At 39.1% G+C, this 7140-nt stretch overlaps 1 protein-coding gene across 1 annotated transcript in view; it reads left to right on the forward strand.

The window, feature by feature from the left end:
* Window positions 1-492: 492 nt before the first annotated feature.
* The window catches only part of OSBPL1A (oxysterol binding protein like 1A), a 217468-nt gene continuing 210820 nt past the window's right edge, over window positions 493-7140 (forward strand). Inside the window, exon 1 of the mRNA XM_007448592.1 lies at window positions 493-668. The gene's annotated coding sequence lies outside the window, so the exon portion shown is untranslated. The remainder of the gene's footprint in view (window positions 669-7140) is intronic.

Below are 7140 nucleotides of genomic sequence, written 5' to 3' on the forward strand. Positions count from 1 at the left end.
TTCTTTGACATGTGAAAAGAGAAAGAAGTGCAGCTAATTTACACTGCCTGTTAAGTTCCCATGGGTAAAGTGGTAACCAAAGCAGAAAAGAAAAAATCTGGGCAGCTGGGTGATGTATTGGTTTAATAACAAATTTCCAGAGCAGTAACCCAGTATTTACATTTGCTTTGGCTTGGGGAGGCGGGGGCTTCGAAGTAGGGTCCATCCATCTTTCGGGTCAGGGCGTGGTGGGAGGAGGGCGAAGGCTCTGCCCTTCCTGGCTGCGGTTGGCAAAGCCTGGAACCATCCTAGGTAGTCCGGGCGGGACTGGAGCGTGCTAAGGGCGGGACGTCCCAGGCCGGGGGCGGGGCCGGGTGCCGAGCGCGCCCCGAGGCCCGCGCGCCGGTCACGTGCCGCAAGAGCCTGCCATAAATAATCCGGCCGCGCGCGCGCTCGTGGAGCCGGCCGCGCGCTGGGGCGGCGCCGCTTCGCGGAGTGGTGCCTGGCTTCCTTGCGCTCCACCCGGTTCCCGGCGCAGGGGTCCCGGAGACCGACGTTCCGTGGGGCCGCGAGTCTTCCGGGGGTGCGAGCCAGGTGATGGCCGCTTCCTGGGCGTGAGGCGGGCAGGCGGGGAGCCTGCGGTTGTGGTCCCCACCTCGGGAGCTCTGGGAGCCCGGGTGACAGAGTAGGTCAGTTTCCTAGGCCAGTTCCCCTGCGAACGGTCTCCCCCCTTGCCTGGTGGTGGGGGAGGTCTGTCCGCGCGTGGTGGCGGGCGAGGGCGCGTCTCCCGCGCGTTTCCGAGGATGGTCAGGGTCGTGGCCTGGAGATGCGGGGCTCTGAGCCAGAGCTAGGCTTCCACGCAGTCCCTGGCTGCTCCAGCGCTGCGAGGAAGTTAGTTGTACAAGCAGCAGGATGCTGGCATTTGTTGCATTTCCACTTTGGGTGCTAGGACATTGTCCTGGTGCCACATGCATTCCCTACTAAGTTATCAGCTGCTTGCTTTCTCAGTACTTGGATGTGTGCATTCCAACTTTTAGTTTCCTACTGGTGTGAAGAGGATTGATAAACAGTGGAAGTCACGAGCTGTTCACGTGACCATTCTCACAGTGTATCTCGTGCTCCATTCTACTAGCACGAGACTATCAGAGGAATTCAGAAACTGTGAAAGATTGCAGCAGCACAAGAGAAGGATTCGTTTACCGGGGGCCCTGCTGATTGGCAGGAGGCGTTGAAAAGGGTTATCCTGATGTAGTTAATATTGGTTTTCAGTTGTGAAAGTCTTTGCTTTATGCAGATTGTATTGTGAAGTTGAACTGTTGGCAGACTACGTTAACTTAAACTAGACTGTTTGAATGTTGAAAATTTAGCGATTAGGCTTTTGTGGATAGCTGATAACATAATGAAATCAGCTTTAAAATCAGTGATTTGTTTTCCTTGAAAATCTCAGCCGTTGTATTGTAATTGATGCATTCTGGATATAGAGTTCAGAATATCGTCACCTCTTGACTCAAAGTATTTTGGAAAATACTTTGATTTGTTTTGATGGTTTAGCAATGTTCGTGGTCTGACTCTGAGGCAACGAATCAGCTTTAAAATCAGTGATTTGTTTTCCTTGAAAATCTCAGCCGTTGTATTGTAATTGATGCATTCTGGATATAGAGTTCAGAATATCGTCACCTCTTGACTCAAAGTATTTTGGAAAATACTTTGATTTGTTTTGATGGTTTAGCAATGTTCGTGGTCTGACTCTGAGGCAACGAATTTTTTGCAGCCCGTGTGCCTAGGTGTAATTTCTGAATTCCCCAGCTGAAATTTTAAAGGTCTCTGTATTAATTACAGAATAGTTATAAAATTCAACCTTTTTTCATCCCCAGGTTCTAAACTAAGGGCTCTATCTACAGTCTATGGGGAGGGGGAGGGGGGAGAGGAGAAAACTGTCAGTAACGTACCTTTTAAAATTTATCTTTTTCTTTTCTCTCAGGCAGAGCAACTCTCCCAGCAACTGATATGCAAAATAGGAGTTAACTGCTGAAAGTTGAGTAGATATATCTGGAGCAGTTGTTGTGTATCAGTGTAGGGTTTTGCCAGGGTCTGTTTATCAGATGACACTTGCTAGATATCTCCTTGTTCATCAGCAGAAATTTGGGGGGGGGGGCGCTGGCTAATCCTTGTCTCTGGAGGCTGCTCAGCCTTGCAGGTATTATTTGCACAGCACTTAAACCTGTAATTCAGAGCAGCTAGATGTTATTTCTGTGAAAATTGCTTTCCCACTCTTCCCCCAAAGCAAAGGGAAATGATACTTGTTTAGAACCAGCAACTAGGTAGAAAAATACAGCCAATTTCTTTTGTGTGATAACAGGGTGCAATGTCTATTTAATAGTTTTTTTCTTCATGTGGCTTTATTTTACTTAGACATATCTATCATTATAATACCTCAAACTTGACACTTTGGCAGTTTCTTACCTCTTGCTATTACTAGGAGCTGAGCTTTTGTACATTATGTGTATTCACTGAGAAAAGTAGTCAACAGAAAGTGTAAATCAGCCTAACTTAAAACATATGGAGGGTAGAGCAAGCACATGTAAGAAATTTGAAGTGGTTAAGCCAAGTCTGGTGGTAATTAGAACTTTATTGATTTGTAAATTCTTTCCAGTTCCTAGGAAGAGGACAGGTGTTAGCAGTATAGCCACCAGCTGATACCAATCTCACCAGGATTCGTTAATGACGTGTCAGAAAAGATTCTTGGATTCTGTACAGAATATATTGATGATCATGTCATATAAGTATCTTACAGGATGTTCTTGATCCCTAGAAATGTTGTATTTTTTTCTCTTACCTGACCTCATCCACTAATAAGGTGGGCAAGTATAAGAAATACCTTTTAATGCCTAAAGTAAGAGGATGTACTAGGTCACTAACTTCTTCTGAGTTGTATTCATCAGCCAGCAAATAGGAAATTACTGTACTATACAGTGAAAGTGGTCTTTAACTGTACAGTTTCCTATCATGTGACAGTGGAAAGTAACCACGTTTTTACTTTGTTGTTTAAACTTTTCCTTTAAAGAGAAACTTCTGGCTATATGGTGGATAACTGGTCAGTATTATTACACGTTTCATTAAGCTTGGAAGATAATTTTCAAATGTGAAATAAAATGGGAAACATTTAAATACATTTTATCTAAAATTTAAGGAATGTTTTCCTTGGAAGGTAACAGTTGATCAGCCTCCTGGTTGGTATTATTATCTAAAACTGTATCTTATTTGTGGACTTCTCTGCCGTTTGGTTCTATGGGCCAAACCTGTTTTGAAACAATAGTTAATAGTTTTTATTAACTATATATTAACAGTAGAATGTACAAAGTTCAAATTGAAATCAGGGCTGCGTCTGAGGGTTAGTTCTTGTTTGTGAAGCAGATAAAATGTATAGCAACCTAAGGTTTAAACAATTTCATAAAGCAAGGCCATGAAGTTTATTTTGTTTTCAACAGTTTTGTTAAACATTTACATTTTCTACTGAATAAAGGTAAAATAATAAATAGGCAGCAAGTAGGCTTGTTCTTTTCTTATACCTGTATGGCATCCAAGTCAGTGTGGGTATGTAGTGAATAAGAGACAGTAATGTAAATAAGTCGAATATAAAGTAAATAATTTGGTATAGGCATTTTACATTGATTTCAATGGCTTACAAACTGTAGTAACACATATTACAACTATAGCCAGGTATCTATCGTTTCTCCTGCAAAAGAGGTGATGTCACTTATCAGGACACAGGGTCCTGTTGAAGTTAGAGAAAAAGTTTCACTGAATTAAAAATTAAGTGATTTTTAATTTAATTTCATATTTTTAAAAAAGGCAAGTGCTTTCTAAAATAGACTTTAAAATTTGCTGTCATTTTCCTTAAATTGCCATATTTTGGATGTCTCATTTCAGTCAGTAAGTCTTCTTAAAATGAGGGGATTAAGCTATAATTCAGATTCAGCTTTCTCAGTGCGCATACATGAACAATAACTAGGATCAGAGACCTTTAATTTTAGAGGCTGAATTGAGTTTTATAAATATATAGCATTAATAGTATTTCATCCCTCGATAAGAAGTTCTAGATTCTGATTGTGGCTATTAAAGCCATACCCTTGGCAACTAACTTTATCTTTGTGCTTTTCAGTTTCTTCATCTCTAAAATCAGTCTTAGCTTAAATATGAATCTATCTGCCAAAGCTAAATTTCTAAACCAAGAAAAAAATGCATTTAATTATTTGTGTTATCACAAATGTCATAGTTCTATATATACATATTTGTATATGCCTATGTACAAATAGGTATATACACACACACATACATACACTGAGGAATATATGATCACATAAAAGAACTTAATGATTGCTTGCTAGGAACTCATAAGATTGAGAGCAAAACTCTATTTCTATCGCCATGTTTTAACATAGTCACTTTAATTTTTTAATATTTTCCTTATATTAAAAATACAATATTGGAAGGAAAAATATTGGAAGAAGAAAGCGCCATTAAGCAGCTAACTAGTGTACTTTGGAATGCAGTGCTGAGCACACTAGAGATTTTTTTGTTTTAAAGACTTAGTTTGTAAAATATATGTATTCATAAATACTTAATTTTTCTCACTATTCAAATCCCTAGTATACAGTATATTTCAAATATTATTTTAATAATGTATTAGCAAGCATAAAATCAGTATCTGAGAATTTTAAAAATCATCACAACATATAGTCATAACAAGTTTTGAATAATTAGCTTCCTTTGGCTCTGTCAATAGTACAAAAGCTATTTCTCAATTGTTAGAGCCAAATTTCAGATACTTCCTCTTTTTTTTTTTAAATTTTTGGGCCGCACTGCACAGCATGTGGGATCTTAGTTCTCTGAACAGGGATTGAACCCACGCTCCTTGCAGTGGAGGCGTGAAGTCTTAACGACTGAACCCCCTCATTTTTTTAAAATTTGTGGTAAAATACATATAACATATGTTTTTAACCATTTTTAAGTATACTGTGCAGTAGCCATCACCACTATCCATCTCTAGAACATTCTCATCATCCCAAACTGAAACTCTGTGTCTATTAAGCACTAACTCCCCATTTTCTCCTCTCCCAGCTTTTAATAACCACCATTCTACTTTTTGGTTGTGTGAATTTGTCTACTCCAAGTATCTTATATTAGTGGAGTCATGTATTTGTCCTTTTGTGTCTGGCTTATTTCACTTAGCATGATGTGTTCAGGGTTCATGATTGTGTCACGTTTCAGAATTTCATTCCTTTTTAAGGCTGAATAATAGTCCGTTGTATGTATGTACATTTTGCTCATCCATTCATCCACCAGTGGACACTTGGGCTGCTTCTACCTCTTGGCTCTTGTGAAGAATGCTCCTGTGATCATGAATGTGCAGATATCTGTTTCAGCAGTTCCTTCTTTAAATTCTTCTGGGTGTATACTCGGAAGTGGAATTGCTGGATCATATGGTAATTCTGTGTTTACGTTTTTGAGGATTCACCATACTTTCCTGATGTTTTATAATGTCCAGTTAAATATTGCTATATGTATGAATATAGTTAGCCTGGAGGTCTTTGAATTTTAACTCTTCAAACACCTTTAAGAACTCTGTTTAAGGACACATCATTTAATATTCTGAGTGTCTGGTACTCGGGAATTAGCTCTGATTGTTGAACTTCACTGTCTTTGATTTCTCTAGGAATTTTCTACTTTGATTCTGTAGAAATAGTGAAGAAAAGTAGCAGTTCAGCTTGTAAAATAGTAGACCTGACTGAATTGAATGTTGATTCCCGTTTAAGCTACAAGTTTCAGGGTCTCTGCCAAGATTTCAGAGTTGTTAGGGCCACAGAATTTATCCACTGTAGTGAATGGGGATTTAGTGGCATGGATTATCAAGTATGGGGACCAGTTTAATTAGGTAATATACAGTGTTTACACAACAACAAAACAGAAATTCACTTTCCACAAAATAATTTAGAATTAGAAGCTTGGCTTCCCCAGTGGACCTTGGAGGAGAGGAAACATAAGGCAAAACATAAAGTCTCTAGTCTCCTAGTTTTTGAAGCTCAAAATGTTTTTGACTAGTTATTTCCTCGAAAACATTCTCTTGGCCATTAAAATCTCATTCATTAATCTTAAAAACAGAGTTTGGAATTGCGTGAATGTGAAAAGAGTGGCTGAAAACATCCACAAAGAGATACTGAAAAATACTATATGTGCTGATAGGATGTGGCTCAAATCTAGTCTCATAAGATACATTAAGGGATTACTTGTCTTTCTTTTGGCTTAAACATCAGAGACAGTGCATTTTGAAATAAGCTCTTACGAGTCCAAAGAAAGTTTTTTAACATCTGTTCAACATTTGAATTTGGATTCTTTGATTTTTGTATTTTTTTTAAAGTTAACTGTTAACCACAAATTATTTATAAATTAGAGATGTATCAAATTAAAGAAGCAGTGATAATCCTCAATAATCCTGGAGTGTATATTTTAAAAAGGTATGATTTTTGGTATGATCTTAATTCATTTCCTGTGGCATATAAGGAAAAAAAACCTTCATTTTTTGATCACTGGATAAAGGTGTACCACTTACAATGAACATGTTACTCTTAGGCCTTCCTGTCGGTATTGCTTTGTTCTTGAAAAACTAATTCCACGTTCATCCATCTGTCCATTTAATTAATACTTGGTTGCCTGCTCTGTTCTAGGCGCCTTGCTGGGTACTAGGGATATAGTGGGGACACATAAGAAATGTGGGACCATTTTTCTCATTAAGTTAACAGTGTAGTGTAGGGAGAAATGACCGTATGTGTACCTACAGACTGACATTTGTGGCAAAAATAAGGTGCTCTGAAGGTTTTATAAAGGGGATCTAGTGGAGGTTGGGAGTGGAGATGGCAAGTCAGACCTCTTGAGAAATGTGGATAGTAATTTTTTTGTACAGTTGACTTCTGTATAACATAAGTTACTGGGAATTCCCTGATGGTCCAGTGGTTAGGACTCTGCACTTTCACTGCCGTGGCCCCAGTTCAGTCCCTGGTCAGGGAACTAAGATCCTGCAAGCTGCATAGCATGGCCAAAAAAAAAAAAAAAAGAAAAGAAAAGAGTAGATAAACCATCCCTCCAGAAAGCCCTTGAATGAAA

Source organism: Lipotes vexillifer, unplaced genomic scaffold (assembly GCF_000442215.2).
Source record: "Lipotes vexillifer unplaced genomic scaffold, Lipotes_vexillifer_v1.1 scaffold168, whole genome shotgun sequence".
NCBI lineage: Eukaryota > Metazoa > Chordata > Mammalia > Artiodactyla > Lipotidae > Lipotes > Lipotes vexillifer.